The 24,663-nt window shown below is 42.7% G+C and overlaps 1 long non-coding RNA gene across 1 annotated transcript in view; it reads right to left on the reverse strand.

Annotated features, from left to right (window-relative positions):
* LOC118554512 (uncharacterized) overlaps positions 1 to 24,663 on the reverse strand; it is a 621,204-nt gene that overhangs the window by 150,318 nt on the left and 446,223 nt on the right. The gene's annotated exons all lie outside the window — the stretch shown is intronic.

The raw sequence follows: 24,663 nt of genomic DNA on the forward strand, positions 1-24,663 counted from the left end.
CCTTCCACTGAGTAATAAGTGCCACATCAAAGATTCAACTTTGTTATATAGATTTCATTACCAGGCAGTTTCTTTTTTTTTTTTTTTGGTCAAACCAAATGTAAGGAAAATTACATGGGAGGGAAATAAAATTAAGGGTGAGGTTTTGTGGTTTGGAGAGCCATTATTCTTTCATGCTTGTTGGGTCAGAGATTTAACTGCAATTTCAAGTTTAAGTATAGTGGTATAAATGACATAACAGAAGTTTGGTAATGTTAAATGAAACACGCAGAGGAAAAAATGATAATTGCTCAAACTCCTTGTTATCTTTTAAGTGACAGAATAACAAAAACAAAACAAAACAAAAAAAATCTCATCTAGAGATCAGGAGATTACCCCCTTAAAATAACCTAACAAAATTAACTCTGGGAAAAAAAAATGTGCTGAAGCTAAGCGGATGTGTTGAGTAATGGAAAAGCAGCATTAGAAACAGGTTGAGTGTAAATTCCTACCCTGCTACCTCACCAGCATCTCTTCAATTTCTTTCCTGATAATTATACCTCCACCAGCTGTCCTCGAGTTGCTGCAAGGTTTAAATAAGATAATGCAAAAATGCCATTTTCGCAGTCTGCATCACATAAACGCATTCAGTAATGTTAATTGCCAAGACAGGGTCTAAGAAAAGAAAGAAAGGAGAGGACAGCAAGATATTGGCAAAAGCCCAGAATTAAAATATCCCCATTTACAAGAGGGTGGAGTGTGAGCCATGCTCATCTCTGACATGCAAGGTGGCGTAATCTCTTCTGTTTAAAAACAAATGTAGGTTCTGGGGCGCCTGGGTGGCTCAGTTGGTTAAGCAACTGCCTTCGGCTCAGGTCATGATCCTGGAGTCCCGGGATCGAGTCCCGCATCGGACTCCCTGCTCAGTGGGGAGTCTGCTTCTCCCTCTGATCCTCCCCCTCTCATGCTCTCTGTCTCCCATTCTCTCTCTCAGATAAATAAATAAATAATCTTTAAAAAAATAAAATAAAATAAATGTAGGTTCAGACTCCATAAAATGCATTGGGAAATGCAAAAGAAAGTCCTGACCACAAAATGATTTTTTTTTTCTTTAAAGTTAGGGGAAGGAGTGGGTTGGCAGTGGTAAAGACACAGACTTTTAAAGTCATCTTTAAGGTTTAGCTGTAGGATTAGCATTCCTATTTGATGGCAGATTCCAATAAGTAAATGACAGCACACATCTCTATCCTTGGCAAGGGGGATCGTGATATCCATTTTTCACGTTATAACCAGAAGTATGAAAGGCACCTAAATCATTCCACCTTAAATTACTAATTTCTGAGCTCAAGACATCAAACTAAGATTTGAACAAAATCCACACACACACCCCAAGAAAGAGATTTCCACTTCAGAAGTGAGTATCTACACAGCCCAATGCCCCGGGAAGCCACCCTCCCCTGAAATGTCTACAATTCATCTTTCACAACCACAAATGTCTAAAAGGTTGCCAGCTTATTCTCTGCAAGATTTCTGGAAGAGTTTGCTGGCACGTTCTGTCCTATCTTGAGGTTTGCAGGAGGGAAAGGACAGTTTGACGAAGCCAGGTCAGGGAAATGTTATCCCACCAGCGAGCCAAAGGTCAGACTGCAGTTGAAGCAGCAGCTGGCCTATCAAAGGTGGGGAACACTCCCTGGTTTCATCTCGCAAGCAGGGAGAAAATCAATCCGTTAGCAATCTTCAAGTGCAAAAGTTTAAGTCAGGACAAAAAAAAAAAAAAAGTAAATTTGTTTTGCCTTTTTGCTTTTTTCCTGATTGGTCAGCAGACAGTTTTGTTTGTTTTGTTGACCACATAACATTTTTTTTTTTCAATGTCAGTAACATTAGACATTTCATGTTTGTTTTTTTTTTAATATCCCTTTTTTTCTCTCCCTGGTTTCAAAACATATGGAAAACAGGGAAACTAAATATACACTTGGACCCCAGGAATATCATTCACAATGACTACCCAGATGTTGATCTCAATGACTCCAAAATTCAAACACAACCCAAGTGATTTGCATAGAAAAACAAAGCCCTTAATTGTTTGCATAAAGATAACTTTGTAGCTAGCCACTTGATTTGATTACGAATCCATGGGCCTCGGTGCCGGTTCTCTGGCAAAACAGCCCTCATTTCATTGTGAACACTTTCGGAGAATTACAGGGAAGATAGCTTTGTACTCTGAGACCCACTTCTGGTTCCTGGAATTTGACTTGACGTTCAACTTGAACTCCAACGGAGAGAGTTGAACCTTTTCCCATCATTTCATTATTAGCATTGTGTTTTTGGCTTCCATGCTTTTGTTTTTGCTGCTACTTTAATATGGTCTTAACCTGACTGCTGGTCTGCTTGGTATTTAGCAATGTTATGAGATTGCTTAGGTTTTATGACCTGAATTATAGTAACAGTGCATTCCCATTGCAAAGAAAATAATCTAAGCATGCAGAAAAGTCAACCCCCAGTTAATACTGGAGACTGGAGTTGTTCTCGGGCCCTGAGACTTCAGCCCAAGCCGGTGCCAGGTTCTTGACCACTGCGAGGAAGAACTCAAGGACGAGTCAGAGGAAAGTACAGCAGAGGAAGCTGTATAACAAAGCAGAAGTACACACTCAACGAGGGAGTGTGGGCGCATTCAGAAAGAGGATCTCAGTTGCCCCAGGTGGATGCGGGGTTCTGACTCTTAAGGGTGGTTATAATCGGGCGCACACTATTCACGTCGGGTTCTGGGAATAGGCGGGGATTTCCAAGGACTCTGCATGATATGACTCATGCTCTATGTTAGCTACTATGTGCAGACAGTCTGATTTTCTCTGGGGGAGACTCCATATGCAGTCAAGAACTTTTGGGTGCCCTCTAGCGCCCCCAGTGGAGGCGCCGTTTCCAGTCACCCGCAGGCTAACGGGTCCTGGTGCGCATGCGTGCTTACGGCCATGAGCAACCACAGGACTACGACAGGGTTTACTCAGTTGTCACCAACAGCCCGTTAGGTGTCAGGGTCAGTTCCCCAACTTTTGTTTCTGCTGCAGTGCCCCAACATTTCCCTTTTTTTCCCCCTACCTCACAATCAGCAAGCCTTAGCTATGCTGACTTGAATCTCATTTTCACCCTTCCCCGTAGCACCTCCATCCCTCCCGGGGGCTGCTGCGGTTTCCTGCCTTCTCGGACGCTGGGCTTTCTGTTTCTCACAGCACAGCCACCCAGTCCAGGTCGGACCCCGCTGCTTTGATGCTGCCAGCATTCTGGCGGCTTCCCCTGCCTTAAGATGGACTCTGAGGCTCTTCTTAATGCCAACCAGCCCCCACATAAACAGCCCCTCCTGCGCTCTCCGTCCTGGCCCGGAGTCTGCCCTGGCTGACACCTGACCTGGGAGATCTTTCCCAGCTACTCGCTTGACCTCCCCTGCATTCAGATCCCACCTTGGAGGCCCGCTTATCTAACGTCGCAGTCCCTGTCCCCCGGATGCTCTTAGCCTCCTTAATGTTTTCCTGATAGCCTTCATTGCAGATACTGTCTTTTCTTTCCTCCTTCCTAGAGTTTGAGTTCTACAAGGGCGAGGACTTGTTTACAATTATATTCTCAGCACTGGGCTCGACAGCCGCTGACGAGAGCAGGCATTAAATATTTGCTGAAAGACGACTCCTCCAAAGTGCCCACTATTAATACTGCAGTGAAGGGGCACCTGGGCGGCTCGGTGGGTTAAGCGTCGCCTTCCACTCAGGTCATGATCCCAGGGTCCTCGAACGGAGCTCCACGTGGGGCTCCCTGCTCAGCAGGGAGTGTGCTTCTCTCTCTCTCCTTCCGATCGTTCTCTCTCTCTCAATAAATAAATAAAGTCTTAAAAAAAAAAAAAAAAACTGTAGTGTCTCCTTCCAGAAATTTTCTACATTCACATAAACTATTTTTTAGAAACAAATTTTTTACAACGGTATTGCTTTCAGAGTTTCTGTGTATATGTGTACATCTTCAAACACTCTTTTTACCTAGACTTCCAGGAGCAGAAATCCAGAAGCCTCTATCCCTGCCCATGATCCAATCTCTTCTGGCCAGCTCCCTTCAGACCTGGTCTGTCTCCTTTTGATCCTCAACTTTGTCAATATCCATTGTCTCTGGGCGCCTGGGTGACTCAGTGGGTTAAGTGTCTGCCTTGGGCTCAGGTCATGATCCCGGGGTCCTGGGATTGAGCCCCATACCGGGCTCCCGGCTCAGCGGGGAGTCTGCTTCTCCCTCTCCCCCTGCCCCTCCCCCTGCTTGTGCTTTCTCCCTCTCTCTCAAATAAATAAAATCTTAAAAAAAAAATCCATTGTCTCTTTTCTACCTACCTCTTGATATGCTTAAACCATACCTTTCTTTTAAGAAAAAAAAATATATATATTTTCCCCGAAATCACTTCTCCTATCTGCTGTTCTATCACTTTTCTTCCTAGAACCACAAGAGCTGGAAACAGTGCAATCTACATTTTCACTCTCCCCTTTCCCACAGCTCAATTGCTCCCTAAGTCCCCTAAAATCTGCCTTCTGTACATAGGATTCTTATAAAACTGTTTTCCAAGCTCACCAATTACTTTCTAATTGCAAAACCCCAAAGCTCTTCCCATTATAACTTCCTGGATCTCTGATGAGCTCCTGGAAATAATGACTACAACCATCCTCCACTGGCCTCACACACTACAGAGCTGCTACGACCCAATTAGCCAAACCATACCCCAGCTCTTTGAAATAAATGTTCAGTTATCTCCAGGTCATTTCACTCTTTTCCTGGAAAAGTAGAGGAAACTAGTTAATCAGCGTATCAAAACCATTTGTCCCATAAATCCCCGGAATTTGGAAATCGTTCTATTCTGCCATTATCCCCAAAAGGACAAGTACCAGGTGCTTAAACGAAACTCTACGGGCAGCAACTTTCCTGTTTCTAAGTAAATAGCGCTGTCCATTTCGAATCTTGAGTGTTCTTGGAGTTCTCTGCCCCCATCCCGCAAATACTGATGCCGGGTAGCAAGCCCTGTCTTGTATCCTAGCCACTTGGGTCTGCTTCCTGCCTTGTTCCTGTTGCCCCTGTTTGCTGGGCAACTGGGCTCTCTTCCTCTTCTGGCTCTTTCATTTTAAGTGGATTCTAATGCTTACGGGAAGCCTGAGGCTGATGGCTACACCGATTCTGGGTCTAGGTCCACTCAGTATTTCCCCAGATTGGGTCCCTTTGATCGTGGATACCTGTACACATCTGAACCTCCAGCTACATGTTCCCTGAGTGCACGGAACTTGTCTGTCTTATTCAAGGCTCTAGCCCCTTTGCATCTCTGCTATGCGGCCATTAGTAGACGCCAAGTAGGTAGTTCTAAATACGTAAATAAAGGCGTGAATGCACTAAAGTGAATCTGCCATATTTCTGTTTGAACTTTGCTTCTGTTTTCAGCCTGCTCCTGAGGGAAAGAAGCACCCATCCTGTTTCACTAGGTGTCTGCTAGCTTCTGGCTGATTTTCCTTCCTTGTTTCACTTCTGCTTTTGTTCCCTATGCTCAGCATGGACAGCTTCATCCTGTGAGGTCCTCTAACTCCTTTAAATGCTGCTTCTCTGTCAATAAGACTGGAAACAATTAGGAAGAGTAGCACCTGTTGTTACTGGAGATGTCAGGAAAGGGGTGTCTGCTTGCACTGCTGGTGGGAGTGCATAGTGTTACAGCTTTGGAAAACCATCTGACAGCGCCAGTTAAAATACATAGACTCTCAAGCCAGAGGTTCAACTGTGGGAATCTCTGCCATACACAGAAAAATGGCAATGTCTATGTAATCAGCCACTTATTACTGCATTGCTTAGGATGGTTCAGGAAACTGGAAATCGATGCCCATCAAAGGACAAATAATTTCATAAACAATTGTGTATCCACATCATGGTGCAACCATGAATTCATGCAAAAGCAGATTACTTGAAGTGATTCTTGAATGAGAGAAGCAGGCTGTAGAATAGCTTGCATATGATGATATCACTTCTACAAAATGAAACAATCACCAACTTTTCCACATATATCTGCATATTCTTTATAGAATTACTGAGTACAGAGAAAAATACAGATAAGCCCTTATGAGATGTGAACATGGAGGCATGTGTGCCCTGCATATGGATGGGATTGAGGAGACCAGCACTGATGTGAGTAGAAGAAGAAACAGAAAGAACGAAACCAAGTCCTCTCTCTTTCAAAAAAGACTACTTTTTAAAAGGCACATAAACGTTCACATTCATCCATTTCTTTTTTTTTAAGATTTTATTTATTTATTTATTTATTTATTTATTTATTTATTTATTTTTCAGAGCGAGAACAAGCAGGGGGAGCAGGAGAGGGAGAAGCAGGCTCCCCGCGGAGCAAGGAGCCCAATGCAGGGCTGGATCCCAGGACCCTGGGATCATGACCTGAGCCAAAGGCAGATGCTAAACAGACTGAGCCACCCAGGCATCCCCACATTCATCCATTTCTATATAAATAATAGCAAGCACTTAGATGGTTCTTACTCTATACCCAGCATTGTTTTACTGCCAAGTATACTAAATCATTTAATCTTCCACTAGCAACATGAGGCAGATACTATTAGAAATCCCATTTTCACAGATGATGAAACTGAGGTACAGGGAAATTAAGGACAAACTAAAGTCACACACAGCTCGAAAGTGACAGTTTGAATTTGAATCCAGACAATCTGGCTCCAGAGACCATATTCTTTTTTTTTTTTTTTTTTTTTTTAAGATTTATTTACTCATTTGAAGGGGGGGAAATCAGAGGGGGAGATGAACCATGAGAGACTATGGACTCTGAAAAACAGACTGAGGGTTCTGGAGGGGAGGGGGTGGGGGGATGGGTTAGCCCGGTGATGGGTATTAAGGAGGGCACGTTCTGCATGGAGCACTGGGTGTTATACGCAAACAATGAATCATGGAACACTACATCAAAAACTAATGATGTATTGTATGGTGATTAACATAACATAATAAAAAATAAATAAATGGGGTGCCTGGGTGGCTCAGTCGTTAAGTGTCTGCCTTCGGCTCAGGTCGTGATCCCAGGGTCCTGGGATCGAGCCCCGCATCGGGCTCCCTGCTCCACGGGAAGCCTGCTTCTCCCTCTCCCACTCCCCCTGCTTGTGTTCCCTCTCTCACTGTGTCCCTCTCTGTCAAATAAATAAAATCTTTAAAAAAAATAAATAAATAAAAATAAAAATAAATAAATAAATAATTTTTAAAAAAGATTTATTTACTCATTTGAAAGAGAGAGAGAGTCATGTGTGTGTATGAGTGCAGTGGGGAGAGAGAGAGAGAGAATCTTTCAAGCCGACTCCTTGCTGGGCAAGAAGCCCATGGTGTGGCTCGATCCCATGATCCCTGAGATCGTGACCTGAGTCGAAACCAAGAGTCAGCCGCTTGGCCAACTGCACCACCCAAGCGCTCCCAGAGACCATATTCTTAACCCGTATGCTATGATGCCTCTTAGGGTATGGGCCATATATAAGGAAAAGAAATAAAAAGTAATTCTTGGTGGCGCCTGGGTGGCTCAGTAGTTAAGCATCTGCCTTCAGCTCAGGTCATGATCCCGGGGTCCTGGGATCGAGCCCCACCCCTCTCCCACTCCCCCTGCTTGTGTTCCCTCTCTCACTGTGTCTCTCTCTGTCAAGTAAATAAACAAAATCTTAAAAAAAAAAAGAAATAAAAAGTAATTCTTAAAGATACACACACAAAGTGGTAATTAACATAATAATACTGTTTTTAACATGTAAGTGATGAGTCACTAAATTCTACTCCTGAAACTAATATTACACCATATGTTAACTAAAATTTAAATAAAAACTTGAAAAAATTTAAAAAATAAAATAATAATATTGTTTTTAAATTGTGCATTTTACTAAACCAGATGAATCTTTTCCTTCATTTAGAACTGATTGCATTTTTTTTTAAGTTTTAGCTTTAATTATATTTTATATGAGCTAATATTACTTTTTAGCTCATGGCTGGTATTCTGAATGATTAACCCCTCCTGGGTTGTATCAGTTACACCTAAAATGATCTTGGTCACCACAGTCATCAAAAAACCTAAGTACCATTTCGAGGGCTGTTGATAGGAGAGCATAACTACTTGTCAATAGGAGAGCATAACTATTTGTTTGCAGGTGCTTTTTCCATACAATTCTCTTCCTCAGTGAAAGGAGGATTATCTAAAAGTTCTCTGGGCCAGAATGAAAGAAACCTGCTGGGATTAGTGCAGGGACCAAAGTGAAGGCAATATTACTCCCCGAAATGGAAATTAGAACAAAATCAATATAAATGACCACCTGAAGAAATGACTCACTACAAGAAGTGAGCTTGGGGCTTGAGACTCAGGTTCAAACCTGACTCCGGTTTACAAGGTGGAGCCTGAGTTCCTCCCGGGGAGAATCTATACACCAAGGGATAGTCTTCAGGTTCTCGATCAATCAGGCAACCTTCAGAACTCTGACTTGTTTTCTACTGAACCCACTTACCCAGCAGCTTCTTCTTGACCAGAAGAAATGACTGGTCTGGCTCACCTGGGGAGACCTAACTTCCACTTTAAATTCACTCCCTGACACTCTGGTTTCCAAATCTACTTTTGTGAGTTCCTTTGGCCTGAATTTGTGCTCCATCCCAAGTTTAATCACCTCTCAGGAAGCTGCTAAGTGGAGATTCTGGGCTCGTGGAGAGGAGGAAACTTCACTCCTGTGTCACCTCCAGGGCCTTGTCGTCGCATATCCAGGCTTTCTCCTGCAATCTGACATCTGTGAGCTGCAATGCCTCTCAGCCAAGGGCCTCTGACCACAGCAATGTCTGTCTTTAAAGATACATCTTGATCTTGACATGCATCAAAATGCATATTCAGGCTTTAGAAGTGTGATGCCTGAGGTGATTCTAAATGATGGAATGGAAGAGGGACAAAATGAAAGATTCTTTCATTCTCAAATAGATTGGGCATGCATGTGAATGCCCAGAGGGGGCCTCTGATTGACAGAGAAGCTATATATTGGGACAGAGGTTAGAGGTGGACAGAGAGGTTTCAGAATTGTCAATGTAGTCATTGTCACTAAAGCATTCAGCCAAAAGAGGCCACAAAGAGATGTGGAAAAAGGGAAGGAAGCTAGTGGGTCGAGGACAGACTCTTCTGAATGGAGAAGAAAGACTCGGGAAGAGGAAGAAAGATGAATAGAAAGAAGTAGCATCTGCAGTGAATGCCTTTGCTAAATATGAATGAGTGGATTAGCAGGGTAGCTGGAAGAATGGGTGGGTTGACATTAGGAGAAAATCAATAGCTCTTAATTAATACCACCCCAAAGAGTAAGGATGATGGGGGCAGAGGAATGGATGGTTTCCACCAAAGAAGGTCAATCCTGGTTAGAATAAATTATACCCTTTATAGATGGGCAGGCACACTGCACCTTTTGTCCTATTTTGTTTTTTGATTTTAATTTCTAACTGCTGAGTTTAAGAGTAGAGGAGCATATGAGTACAGAACAGGAGACATTCACATCAAACCCACAGCCTGCCTTCGTAAATCAAGTAAGCTTCCATTACTAAAATAGGGAACAATGGGTAGGTGACCCTGATGCCCACGAACCAAAGGTCAACTCCCTGAAAGGCCCTTCGCATCATACTCGCTAGAGTCTGGCCCTGTTCCATCTGCCACGACTTCATTCTGTGCACCAGGTTTTCCCCTGCCATGGGAAATAACGAATCTGAAAATCTCATTTTACAAATCCATGAAACAAAACCATATTAAAGATATAAATTTAAAGAAGGGAAAGGGTTAACTGATTAAAGAAGAAGAGTCTCATAGGTGTTTAAAAATACCCTCTACATATGTAATGGGAAGAATGTTAATTAGTTCTTTATAAAAAAGCACAGTAGTGTGGGATATAAGAAATAGAAAAGGAATACAAGTTTGCACACAAAGCCATGCATTAGGCTCGCAATTTAGGCCCTCTGAGAGCAGTACGGAGATAGGATGCTGAGGTCCCATCTGAACACCACTGGACGGAACAAAGAGGGAAGGAAAAAAACATGACATTGCCTATGGTATTTTCCCCTTCTGATCATCAAACAAGGAAAAAGAGATGCTGAATACTGAACTCCCTAGAAAAGACACTCTAAGGTAGAAAAGACACAATCCCGGTGTGTTTAGCGACCTTTCGGTGTTTTGTTAGTTTTGAGGCAAAGTGTTGAAGACATTTAGAAAGGTTAACATTTAAAATTAGAAAGCTACCAAAAAACCCGACTTCACAGAATCGTCCTAGCTATTAAGGCATGGAAACAAACTATTTAGTTATGAAAATGAAAATCAGGATTAAATTGACTTGAACGGTAATTGATGACAAGGGAAATGGTATTTATTTGGTGCCTTGTTAATATATTATTTTATAGCTCTTCATTAGCAGGGAGCTAATCAGTGTTTTCTTCACTACAGTAAACAACCCAGAGAAGTGTTCTAATATTTCTATTAGCCTTTTGGCAGCACAGTGTTGAGTAAAAAAAAAAAAAAGAGAGAGAACATCGATGTGTAGAAATGGATTGTGGGTTTTTTTCCCAAAATGTTTACAGTTTGGATTTTGATTTTTTTATCTCTATTCCTCCAGTTATTTGCTTCTTGGTTGAGTCCCCACATTGCTCAAGCCCCTGCCACCAAGACTACCTAGTGATGGCTTCCAAAGTTCAGGCACAGATTTTCCGGAAGGAGTAATCCAGTAACAAGAGCTATGCCTACGAATATCTATTTCAAGAGTGATGCACTAGCACTCAACCAAACAACAGAAGTTAATATTAGAAATTTTTACTGAAAGAAGACTGGAAAAAAAGAACTGTGCCTTTACCCATCCAGAGCAAATGACTCTTGCAGGAAAACCACAGTATAAACCACAAGATAAAAAAGAGCAACCAGAAAAAAATGAATCATCAGTGGCCTTTGAAGATCCAGCATTTGTTTTAAGTTGGTTTCCTCAGGAAACAGACTTGGAAATAGGATGATGGGTTTATTGGCACATGCCTTTGGGAATAACACCTATAATGGAGTGGGATCAGAAGGATTAGGCAGAAGGCAAAGATAAGTACCGTGCAGCCAAATCAGAATCCTCACTTGATCGCACAGGGGACGTTACACCCAAGATGGCCCTTTAGAGATGGCCCAGATCTCTCAGTCCAGATCTCAGTGCAGGGGTAGGGACTTTGAACCCCTGCACTGAGCAGTCATTGGATATCAAGTGTTCCTGGGAGGGATGAGTCTGTTCTCTTCAGATCTAAGACAACTCCTGAGAGGGACTTACAGGTGAACAGTCTGCAGACGACACTCCTGACACCTACGGAAATGTGTGGTTCAGTCATATACCCATTGGCAGACAACAATGATCACTCAGTCCACCCCTGTGCCTCTTGGACCAACTTGCTTTGTATAGGTTGAATGCATCTTGAAATCGCTCCTCGACCATATACATCAGTCTCTTTTTCTGGAAATTATTATAAGAGGGAGTTTAGTAGAATTAAATAAAGACCCTGCCATTGCAGCTGATCTCAGGGCCATGATTAATATCCATCTCTTCCCTCGCCCTTAACGAACACCTCTGCTAGTCTAAAGTTGCTTATTTCATGGGACAATCCAGACTGTCATCCTCGGGAGGGGGGCGTCTATGACTCTCATCACTCTGTCCTCCTCAGTGTGGCTACTGCCCTGTCCACTGATTTTCAAAACTGTGCAGGGGGATAAGCTGAGATGCTCCTGCAAATGACCTCGATGCCAAACTTATTCCCACCTACCCACGTTGTGTCCAGCAGCCCTATGTCTTCCTGATGGTTGGAGTCAAGGACCCCTGGCCAGGTGGTAACAACGAGTGGGGCTGAAGGCCTATGAGTAGTAAAGGGAAACCCATATTTAGAATATGTAACCATTCCAGTCAAGACGAAACTTTTCCCCTTCGAAGATGGAAGGGGTCTAGGGTGATCCACTTGCCACCAAGTGGCTGGTTAGTCTCCTCAATAGATGGTGCCATCTTAGGGGCTCAAAATTACTGAACTGTGGAGCATTCCACAATAGGATTAACTAGAATAGCCTTAATGTGGGGAAATCCATGTTGTTGGGCTCATGCACACGCTTTATCTCTATTGCCCTGAAGTACTCTGTTTACACACTCACGTGCCAACATTTGCAGAGCCACAGTGAGAAAGTCTGCCTAATATCAACTGGCTGAGTCATGTCATCTGCTAGCTTGCACGGCGCCTCTCTCACAGTGCGTGTCATCCTACAGTATAAAAATTTTCACACATGCTTCCCTGCTTCCATGGACCCATGCGCATACCCCTTCCTCAGACTTTGGTCTTTCTCTTTCCAGGTTTCTGACCAACTAATGAAACCATTTATCACTGCCTGTCAATCCATGTATATACTTTCCTCATAGCACCTCTCTTTCAATGAAAAGCAATGACCTGATAAGCTGTCCGAAGCTTTTCTCTTCACTGTTGTCTTCCTGGGCCAACTCTGAGTGGCGCTTCAGTGCAGACGCAGTCTATTTGGGGCTTGGGTTCACATACCAAGGAAACCCATTTGTGACTCAAGCTTGATCTTGCTCTCCTCCCTCAGCTGGTGGTCAGGGACCCTGCCTGTGGCCCTAGCTGAGAAGACGGTGTCCATGCCATTGTGGGGCATGGCATACAGCATCTGTGACCTGCTGGTGCAGCTTACTTACAACCCTTCACCTGCTTGTACCCAGTCTTGAATTAGAGATATCTGTCCTAGGAGATCTTAACATCTTCCATTTTAAGATGATTTGCTGCTGGGCCCATTTAACCTTATGATCTGATGGATCTATAGGTCCACATTATGATTTTCCTAAACGAGCTTCCTGGAAACTCCACTTGCTCTTTTTTATTCTTCCCAGCACAGATATCTCTAATGCCATGAGGTTTTCTGGGTTCTATTGTCCACATGTAGGGCTCTCTATACCATAGCTTGGGCCTTATGCAGAACCTTTTCCAACTCAAGGGTCCACCCAAATTGGGAACCTTCTGGGCAACTTGGTAAATTGGTTGGGGAAGTCACCTAAAGTTGAAATATGTTACTTAACCTGAAGAGGTCTATCAAGCATTACCTTTCCTTCCTGGTGGTGACAAGTGTCATATACACCTAATAAACATACCGCATCTGGCCAGCCACAAATGGGCCGCTGTTAAAGTGGTGGTAGTTGACCATGATCTTCTAAGATCTTTCGGGGTTTTGTAAAGGCCAGAGTAGTGAATTAAATGTGAATATGGTAGAGGCAACAACCTTCAAATCCCTTAGGTCACTAAGTGTGGCAGTAATGTCTGCCAAAGTGTAATGCAATTTTATATTTACTGTCTTGACTTGGGGAGGCAAAAAGGGGTAGTTTTAGACCTTCAGCTTGGCCTTCTCCATTTTGGCAGCTCTTCCCCCACTGACCAAGAAATCAACATGATGGTTCCCAAATATGAACATGCCTTTTATAAATTTGGGTACTGGGAAAATAAACACTGGGCATGTCTCTGAACCCAGTGAACTTCCTATGACCTGAACCTGAACCTGAACCAGGATTCCACTAATTACCTACCCCACTCAAAGTCTGCCATTTCTCAAGGTATTTCCCTTTCCTCAGTGTATGGTTCCTTGAGGGTATGGCCTTGGGGGAAGATCTGGAACAAGCGATCCTGTTTTTACAAGCTGAGATTTTACGGGGGTCCCTCATCTGGGAATCTGGTCTCTGCTTCAGTCTGTGGGCTCTGGATTTAAAAACTGACTAAGTTGCAGAAGGCAAAGGAGCCTGGCTTCTTATTAGAATGGTTGTCCTCGGGCTCCTGACCACCCTTTTTAAATTTCTTCCGACTGTATATACTGAACAATACTCATGCTGGCTGAACATCTATTTTACCCTCAGAAAGGCTGTATTCAACTAACCATCTCTGTAGTTTTCTGCGGGTCAGTTTTCCACAGCTGTCATTCCAACCACACTGCTCTTTATGATGATTGTGCCCACTTCACTTATAATAGTTAAGTGCTGCCCCCTGGGCTCTCACTGTAAGACCTTACCATCTCCACTGCTATCCAGGAACCTATTTTTTTAACAATACCTCCTATTATATCGGCCCCATGGACAGCCACCACTGGGCTTCTCAGTGATGTTGATGCTTGGAAACGGAATATAACGTGGGACTTCCATGGAACGTAGTCAGCCGATGGGATTTCGGTCTTACATGCTATGCACATTCTGGAATGCCTTCTACTGAGAAGCTTTGATCTCTTCCACTGCCTGCCATGGCAATACTGCACTTTCATTTCACTTCCTTAGGCCATCACTTTCTTGAAACTTCCCAAAGCCATTCTGGTAGCATGTTAGCACTGTCTCCTGGGACCCCTGTCTCAAGGGAAGATGCTCACTTTGATCGAGTACTCGTAGCATATAATCCCCTATGCTTTCTCCTGGTTCATCCTGGTATGTGCTGGTTCCATCTTGCAGTTCCTTCAGAGTATAGAGCGCTTAGCTGGTCAGCACTTCCCCAGCAGATAATGTTTCACTTAACCCTAGTTAATGGTCCGTTGGCCAAGAGGAACTGTGTGGGCACATCCTAAGCAGGGCACACGTTGTTTTGAAAACCAGAGCACACATTGTTTTTCACTGTCTTCAAGCAAAGAGGGAGAGGGACTAGTCTTGAGTGAGAAGAAATGGGCCACTTCTTCAGGCCCAGAGGATTCAGAAGGATCTAAAGATTCAGGAGTTTGAGTGTACTGAGACATATATTCCTATCCCAAGTCTCAGGTTGCTGTTCCTGCCATCAGGGCCCTCACCTTGGCAGAGCAGACTTCTTGGGATTTAGAATTCAACTTTCTCTAGAACGCAATTACTTTTACAACTGCATCCTGAATTTTCCTTCCTCTTTCTGCAGAAGATGAGAATCTTTTTTATATATTGGCAAGGAAGTCACCTAGCTATCACTTTTTGCTTCATGTTTGTTCTCATAGAAGTCAATTTTAGGGGCGCCTGGATGGCTCAGTTGGTTAAGCGACTGCCTTCAGCTCAGGTCATGATTCCAGGGTCCTGGGATCGAGCCCCACATTGGGCTCCCTGCTCGGCGGGAAGCCTGCTTCTCCCTCTCCCACTCCCGCCCCCCCCCCCCCCCCGCTTGTGTTCCCTCTCTTGTTGTCTCTTTCTCTGTCAATTAAATACATAAATAAAATCTTTTAAAAAATAAAAAAAATAAATAAGCTGACTAATGTCTCTCATTTTTGCTTCTCCAATGCATTGCTAACCCCCAGTCATAGTCATCTGACCTTATCATTTCTACTTTCTGGGAACCTCTCAAATGCCTGGGGTATTTTACATATCCACACATCCCTTCCATGGGATCCCAGTGGTATCCCATTCCAGTTCCCCAGTTCACCAGCGATGGACGTTTTTGCAATACATCACTACTTTTCAGAGGTTGTCAGTATTTTCTTGACCTGGAGTAATGGAGTCCCTGGTGTTGGGAGGCAGGCAGATGATCCAGCTCCAAGATCTCTTTTACAGTCTGTTTCTTAGGATCGCTCCTAGCCCTAAGTGCTTCCGTTGGTTTCTTGAGAAATAAACACTAAAATGGAGATTTGTATGCAGATGGCTTACTGGGGTACGCTCTCAGAAACACCTGTAACAAAAAAAGGGAAGCAGGATTGCCCAGGGAGAGGAGTTGCATTTGGGTGTACTTACAACAGAGGCCTCAGGTGACCTCACAGGAAGCTCTGAAGCTGAGATAGTCCTATAGAGATGTCCTACAGAGATGTCCTACAGAGAGGCAAGAGGGCCCAGAATTATAGTCCTATGTTGGTTGACCAGTTATTGAATGTGGCCTGTCTCCTGAGTGAGGGTGTCATGTTAGGCAAAACTGTTTCTTTTAGCCGAGGGAAATTCTTGAGGGTACGAGTTAGCTGTACACGGTCAATAGGCACCATTCTTCAGACACTGGGGACATGAATACCTCATGCCTCAAAAGTGGATCTTGGTAGCACAGCAGAGTATCCACTATGGTACCAAAGCAATAGGAGACAGCCAGGTAATCTGCTCTGTGCCTCAGACCCATGGCTGTAGCCCAAAATAACTTTCACATGCAAATCCTGTATGACATCTTCCTTAGCCAATCAATCAGGCAGAGTTGCCTTGACTTTCACCTTTTCAAAGAAGAAAAGTTGCCAATAACTTGCCAGAGCAGGGCATATTTTCTTCTGTAGCAAAGTTCTTCCATAATAATTGGAGTCAGAGTGGGGTAAATTACCTCCCAACAGTGGCCCCAAACATGTCTTTAGATACTTCGAGTCACTACCTGGTAAACTGCAGTCCTACTTAATTAACATCCAAGCTTCCTCTGATATGGGAGACAAAATGAATTCCAGGGGATTCTGGTAGAGTTGTCAGACTTCAGCAAAGCCAAATGCTCCACATAATTAAATGTAGATTGGGAAGAATTCTGCCTGAAAATCAGAGCAAAACAGCATAACATATGGCCCGGGTGTCAAATTTAAAAGGATATTTGTAGAAAGAAGTGTGCCTATCTGGAGGCAATTGGCCATAAAGCTCATGAAAAGGAAATCTTGGAAGAGTTTCAAGGTTAAAATTCAGTGCTACAAAGATGACCCACAGTATTAATGATGGAATTTCCCTCTTCCTCTTCCATCACCTTTTATTCTTCGCAAATCTACATACGTAAGCTTCATTTGTCTGTTCTGTGAGTTTGAATTTTGGAATTTGGAATGAGTACTCCATAATGAAAGGGGAAGAAGAGCCAAGTTTTCAACTCAAGGTTGAGTATGTGCTTATTTGCAATGCAAAATAACTGATAAGGGAAGACAGAGAAACGAAGAGAAAAACAAAAGTATCCCACTTAGATTTAATACAGATATTTTTCACTCATATAAAAGTGGGTTTATCATGCTTCTTTGATTAAAACACACACAAACAAATAAAACAAAAACTTCCAAGACTTCAAGAGAAAACTGGCGAGTACAAATGGGTTTTTTTCTCATTCATTGCAAGTTAACCCTCTTGCACAATGTAAAATGGCCTCTGTCTTCCCACTCAGAAGCCTCTGAATCCCTTACTTCCTAATTCACTCTCAGAAGATGGCATCAAGTTTATACAGCAGTTCTAATTTAAATTTGAAGCTACTAACTGGAATTTCCTCACCTTCCTGTAGTTAAACCTCATTCCCACCTGCTATAACAAAGGAGAGTTCCTCCAGCTCTATAAGGCCAATCTTGCAGCCTGTGGTGCACATCCCATCCCCCACAAAATTTTAGACGCTTTGTGTCCGTGATTAAGCCTTTTCTTCCTGTGCTCTTGTTTTTTCTCTCTCTCCACCTGCTTCTATATTTTCATCTTACACAGACTCTGTAGCTCACATTCATATTCTTTCCTTTCTCACCACTGGGAGGCTCTTCATTTCAATGCTGTTATATACGCTTTGAACTTACAGTAGGTTTTTTTCCCCCCTGTTGACTAGTCCCTATCTACCTCTTTGACTTCCCTGCTATTACGTGCTCTTGATTTTTCCCTTTTTCCTCTGGCCACTCCTCCACTACCCAACCTTTAGTGTTGGCATTCCTCAAGATCTGACCCTGGTCCCTTTCCCATCTTACCGTTCAGTAACCCCTTAAGTGAGCTCAGAGTCTCAGAAAGCTACTAGGGCACAAAACATAACAATAAGATAGCTGTGACATACATCTCGCCAGTGCTTCTGTGGCTCAGTTAGACTCCAGCCAATTTGGCCTGGACTTGACTTGGTTTGTCTCCAAGCTGCTGGTTAGGCCCAGATCTGCTCATGTCTTTTGAACTCCTCAGACCAGCAGCTCATGGAGGCTGGTGAAAGGCTACAATATGGAGAGCCCAATTGCATAAGCACATTTCAAGCCACTGACTATGTCACATTTGTTAACATGCCATTGGCCAAAGCAAGTCACATGGCAAGCCCTAAGCCTGGAAACAGGAAGTAAATTTCTTTCATGGAGATAGAAAGGGGAGGAAGTAGGTGTTTTGTGAATAGTGATCTAATCTTCTATATTAGTCATATATTTATGACTGGTGACTCTCAATATTTATATCATCAGCTCAGAATTTCCTAACTCTTGAGCTATACATGTGGTTGTCTACTTGACATCTTCAGTTAGTTTTTCAGAAACTTCAACATTAACATATTCAAAAGTCATCATCTTTTTTGTCAGATTTTATCTTCCTTTATGATTCCCTAGCTCAATCAATAGCATCATTATTCACCAAGTTGTATGATCCAGGCAACTAAGAGTACCCTTAACACCTTCTTCTCCTTAACTACTCCCAAGAAAATATAATTAATCAACAATTTACATCCACTTTAACCCCAAAATATCTTCTTAAAATCTCCAGACCCACATGCAACTTTAAGCTACCAGCATCTCTTGTCCAGACTATAGCAATAGCTTCCTGACTGTTTAACCCCACATCAACTTTGTCCCACCAAACCCAAGTCCATTCTCAACAATTTATCCTGATATTTTTTCTTTTATCTTTCTCTCTCTTTTTTTTTTTTTGAGAGAGAGAGAGAGCAAGCACACAAGTGGGAGGAGGAGCAGAGGGAGAAGGAGAGAGAGAATCTTAAGCAGACTCCATGTCCAGCACAGAGCCCAGTGCAAGACTCGATCTCACAACCCTGAGATCATGGCCTGAGCCAAAGCTAAGAGTCAGATGCTTAACCTATCAGGAGCTCCTACCCTGATATCTTTTCAAACAGGAATTATTTTCTCTGATCCTGCTCACTGACCACAAACACACACACTTAAATCCCTTCAATAACTTCAACAGCCTTCTCTTGCGCCTCTTCCTTTGTTTTATTTTGTGTTCCAGCCACACTAATCTTTCTTCTGTTTCTCTAAAATTTCATGTTTCTTAGTTTTTGCACATTTAGATTCCAGAACTCCTGGGTTTATTTTTCTATGCTACCCATAGAAAATTGACACCTATGCTTCCTTAGAACTTGTAGGTTAAAATCAACATTATAAGCACAAGTGCTTATGTCCATGATATTCTTAGAAGAAGCAGTATTGTATAAATTAAATGAAAGAATGAATCACTGAGAGAATTGAAAGACAAGCCATACCCGGGAGAAAAATATTTGCAAAATACTTAATTGATAAAGGACTGATATCCATAATATAAAAGAACCCTTCAAACTCAATAATAAGAAAATGAACAATCCAATTTAAAAATGGGCAAAAGATCTGAGCAGATCCCTCACCAAAGAAGATGTATGATGGAAAATAAGCATATAAAAAGATGCTCAACATCATATGTCATCAAGGGATCGCAAATTAAAACAAGCAATGAGATACTGTTACATACCCATTAGAATGGTCAAAATCCAAAAGACTGACAGCAGCAAACATAGACAAAGATGAGGAATGACAGGGACTCCCCCATTCATTGCTGTTGAGAATGCAAACTGGCACCAGCCTCTTTGGAAGAAAGTTTGGCAATTTTTTATGAAATCAGACATGTGTTTATCATACAATCCAGCAATTTTGCTAGTTGGTATTTACTCAAGTGAGTTGAAAACTTAACGTCCACACAAAAACCTGCACACAAATGTTTATAGTGGATTTACTCATAATTGCCAAAAGTTGGAAAACTTCAATCAGTGAATGGATAAGCAAATTGTGGTACATCCATGAAATGGAGTATTACTCAGTGATACAAACCATCAGCCACAGGAAGAAATGGAGGAAACGTAAATGCATATCGCTAAGTGAAAGAAGCCAATCTAGAAAAGCTTTGTACTGTATGATTCCAATTATATGACATTTTAACAAAGACAAAACTAACCAGACAGTAAAAAAAATCAGCGGTCACCCAGGGTTCTCAGGAAGGGGAAGAGGAATAAAGCATAGGAGAGGTGAAGGGGATTTTTAGGATGGTGAAATTATTCTGTATGATAGTGTAATGGTAGCTAGATGCCATTATATATTTGTCAAAACCTACAGAATGGGGGCAGCCTGGGTGGCTCAGTCATTAGGCGTCTGCCTTCAGCTCAGGTCATGATCCCAGAGTCCTGGGATCGAGCCCCACATTGGCTCTCTGCGGCGGGAAGCCTGCTTCTCCCTCTCCCACTCCCCCTGCTTGTACGCTCTTTCTCTCTCTCTCTGTCAAATAAATAAATAAAATCCTTAAAAAAAGTCCTATTAAAAAAAGATACAGGAAACCCTCATATTGTAAATAGTCTGTTGTTAACGTAGGATAAAACAAAGGAATTCTTTATCACCTAGCACCAAGGCTATTGTGCTCCCAAGTGGGCCTTGGGGTTCCTGGGTGGTTCAGTAGGTTAAGTGTTTGATTCTTGATTTCGGCTCAGGTCATGATCTCAGGGTCATGGGATCAAGCCCCACATTGGGCTCTGCACTGGGCATGGAGCCTGCTTGGGATTTTTCTCTCTCCCTCGCCCTCTGCCCCTCCCCACCCCCACTCGCGGGTGATCGTGCTCTCTCATTCTCTCTCTAAAAAAACCAAACAAACAAAAAACAAACAACAAACAAAAAACCCCCACAAAACAAAAACAAGCCAACAAAAAAATGGGCTTCATAAATTATTAGCATATTGCACCAGGATCATGAATGATAGATATGGAAGTAGCCTGGAGAAAACAAAGTGTAATTAAACCATTGGTTCAAAATAAGTGTGATATAATCCTCATTCTCTACTCTTGGCAAATAAATTAAAGATAGCATACTGAAAATGTCATTGATTTACTTCTCAGATGACTGTTCCGTGTCCTAGCAGTAGTCCTTAAACAATATTTTCTTGCTTCCATTGAATTCTTTCATAAGACGGTGGACAGATGCTTCCCAGCTGTTGCTATATGTCAGGAAGCAGCTTTATAACTCTGTCTCCCAGTGAAATAAATACAAACTGTAGGTTATAGAAGTTCCAGTTCTCACGTTGGTGGTATGTCCTGGGAATGCTATAATGGCTACCACCTGATATATGCAGAGGGAAAGCAAGTACGAAAAATGTTCCATGCACCTCATGCCTTTCTGAAAAATGATAGCTTTCCCCCAAGACATATGGAAACAACTGCTTTCCTGAATGTGTAATGTCTCAGGGCACAGATGAAGCTGGTCGGCTTGACAGATAACAGCAAGAAGAGAAATATATGAACATTTCTCTTTGGGCCAAGAAGCAATAATGTGTCTTACTAGAGTTACTGCCTCTATTAAAACTAGATACAGGATATTAATTGTATTACTCCAGGAGACAGAAACAAGGACTGGGAGCACAGCTCCAAAACAGCATGGGAACTGTCACTTCCCAGTTCAGGCTTTCCTAATTAAGTCCCAGTGGGGTCTCCTGTTCATTGCGGTAATGTGCACTTCTCAGGATAAATGATATTTAAACACACAGAAAAAAAAAAATCCCGGCATCCAACTTGGTCACCAATTCAAATTCATACTAGTTGGCAGTGACCGCAAGAAGTTACACGATCCTCCAGCGTCTGTCTGTTTACCAGTGAGCAGTTGTGAGTTAGTGGGTTCTCTGCCTCTTCAGAGTAACCACAGCTGTATTTTAAGACCCAAGTCATCAAAGGCCAAGCCAGACCCATCAAAAGGCAGAACACCAGCAAAATGGAGCCACAAGAAATATTCAGTCTTGGAGGACACAATACAGAGACAGAGTGGTGGCTGTCTGCTGGCCATTTTTCTTGCTTTCAATTTAGCTGTTTTGAGGGGGCAAGGGGTAGGTGGGAGGGGCGGTCTCTTTTCCTTGGAACCCTCCAGCCATGCCCGCCATCTTTCATGTCAGGACTCCAAGAATATGGAGAGAGAATAGGCAGGTGCACCTGGTGTTGGCTCCCCCGTGTGGCTGTGAATCCGCACCCAGCTGCGTCTACCTGTGTCCTGTGTGTTTACTTCACTCCGCTTGCTCCCAGAGCGAGTCTAGCCTTCTTCTTCAACCCCAGCACTCAAACACTTTTTAGTACTCGTGTCTCTTTCCCTGGATTTTCTCTGAGCTTAAGAAATCTCCAAAGACAGAAAACAAACAAAACCCTGTCTCCAATTGAAACCCACAAAAACGTGAAATACATCAAGACCGGCACTTCTTTGGTCCTCCCCCCACCCATTTTTTTTTTTAAATCTTGAATTCCTAAAGGTAGAAATTACATTTTTTTTTCCTCAAATGAAAAGTCTATGAATAAATATGTAGATACAGGATTCGAGTGAACTAAGTAGATTATAAAGAAAAGTTGCCACCTTCTGGCACAAAACAATCTACGAGGATGGACTTGGTAACTGTGGTGGATAATCGGGGCCATGTCTGACTTGAGCAAGAGGTGAATTGCTGCTCTTGAAGGAAAAGCCACATACCCCACTCACCTGGCCATTTTCATTCCCCAGAGCCTTGCATACTTCCCTGCTACACTATTAATAAAACAAGTGAGTCCTATGAGGACATCTATTTTACTAAGCTATTATTCCATAGGGTGGTGTCCTAGGTTAATAAAGCCTCATTAACAATTGCTAGCAGAACCCCTCAAGCTTTTCCAAGAATTCATTTTACAATAATGGAAAGAACATCACAATTTCCCCCCATATCCAATTTCAAATGCCCTACAGCAAAGAATAGGAAGTTAGAAACACAAAAAAGGTGTGTGCTATCTTTTCAATGTCAAAAGCACAGTCGTTCTGGGGGTCACTGTTAGTTACTGAACAACCAGTGTGGATTAAATGTGCTTCCATTTTTAAAGTGCATATATTTTCTTCTTTGTCCCGTGGAGCACACAGCACTACAACACACAGGGAGAATCCACTGTTTTGGCCCTGCATGTTCTAAATTTCCCACAAAAGTAGCAAGACATGTTTCTTGAAAGTCTTCTAATACAGACACAAGAGGGTCATTGTGCCGTATTTTACTTTGCCGTTTATTTAATGCCAGCACCATATTGGTTAGGGCGAAGAAAATGCATATTTGCTTGGCACATGTTGGAAACTGTCATCCAGAGAGGCTGATGATTATTAACACATGTTGTCTCAATAATTAAGAGGTACCCAGGTCATTAAGAACTCATTAATCTTCAAGAATTTTTTATCCCACAGGATCAGGTGAGAAGGTAGAACAGGGAAAAATTATGCTTTGCTTTTTCCATTGGAAATGAAATAAAAGCCATACAATAATGGGACTGGAATGTGGATCTCTCTCTCATTCGGCCTATATTTCAACTGCAGAACTACTTATTACTTTAGAGTATGTGCTTTCATTTTGTTTAAAAAGATGTTTCTCCTAACAATGGTCCAGATAGAAATGTTTCTGTTAAATATGCATTGGAGTTGGCAAAAGTTGGTAATTTTTCCACCTTAGCTTCAGCTGTACTTGAGTAATAAAAACATTCTGTAATCCCATCCACTCCTGTTATTCACCCAAAGCCTTTCAGCCTCGTGTGCCCTTTTGCCTCCTTTCCCATTTTATGGGATGCCTTTCTCTCCACCACTTGCTTTCTTTCCCCATCTCCAAATTCTCCTCCAAGATGCAAGGCCATCATATTGCTTGAAAGAATCAAATCTTCTTTCCTGGAGTGTCGCACAACCGGAAGCCAAAGGTTTCTTAGCATCAAGAACAAAGACTTTTATTTTGTAAAATCCTTCGTCCTGAGTGATCCTCCTTCTTCCCGAGTTGAGAATGTCAGCATTTTGCTGAAGGCTCAAAGCCACTTAAGCCACGCAGTGCAGTAGAAAGAAGAACTCACAAGGTTTTCCTGTAGAATGTTTTTAATGAAATAATGGTCTTGGGAGATGTGAGCTTGACAGCTCAAGACACAGAGATATTCTGATTAGCCAAAGGGTGAGCAAAGCCTGGGTCAGCAGCAGGACACCAGCCTGACTTCTGGCTTAGGGCAGATCGGCCGAGGAAAATAGAGTCTGTCTCATCACCGTCTGCAGAGCCCGGGCCGAACAGCCCCGATGAGGACCAGCTGTGAGGGCCGGCCTCTTGATGGAGAGATGCTTCAACTCAAAGCTGAACCGACTCCCCAGCCCGCTGCCACAAAGGGCCATCAGGCCAAAAATCTCTAGGCGCCCACCTCCCTAATCAAGCCCCAATCAAAGATCCACCCAGCAGCACACTACTTACTTCTTTGTCATCTCTTTTGCTCAACATCAATAATGAAACCACCAATCAGGTCGGCCCAGTGTGCTATTTTGATCAAGCAAAAAAGGGGAAAACTTCTCATCCTCTTATATTTCATAGCTCAAATGTGTTTCTTTGAAGGAGACAGTTTTCTCTAATAAACAGACATGATGTTACAAAGATCATTAAGAAATCAAGTCCCAGTGGTTTCTTAGTTCACACACTGGACCATGGTCTATGGAAAATGATTGATTTTTACAGAAAATGTATAAAGACCCCCTGTTCTCACACCTCTACCTCGGAACTTCCGTGGAATGTCACTGAGATGTCAAACACAGATCGTCAGTCCACTATAGTGTGGATCATACCACTCGTGAATCCATACACAGCAGCAGTCATCACCCTTCAAAACAATATCAAGTTTGGCGTCACCATCATTTCCTTAGAGTGAAAAGTGTTGGTTTAACGTTCAAGAGCCAACAAGCATCCCTCA

The sequence above is a fragment of the Halichoerus grypus genome, chromosome 9 (genome assembly GCF_964656455.1).
Source record: "Halichoerus grypus chromosome 9, mHalGry1.hap1.1, whole genome shotgun sequence".
NCBI lineage: Eukaryota > Metazoa > Chordata > Mammalia > Carnivora > Phocidae > Halichoerus > Halichoerus grypus.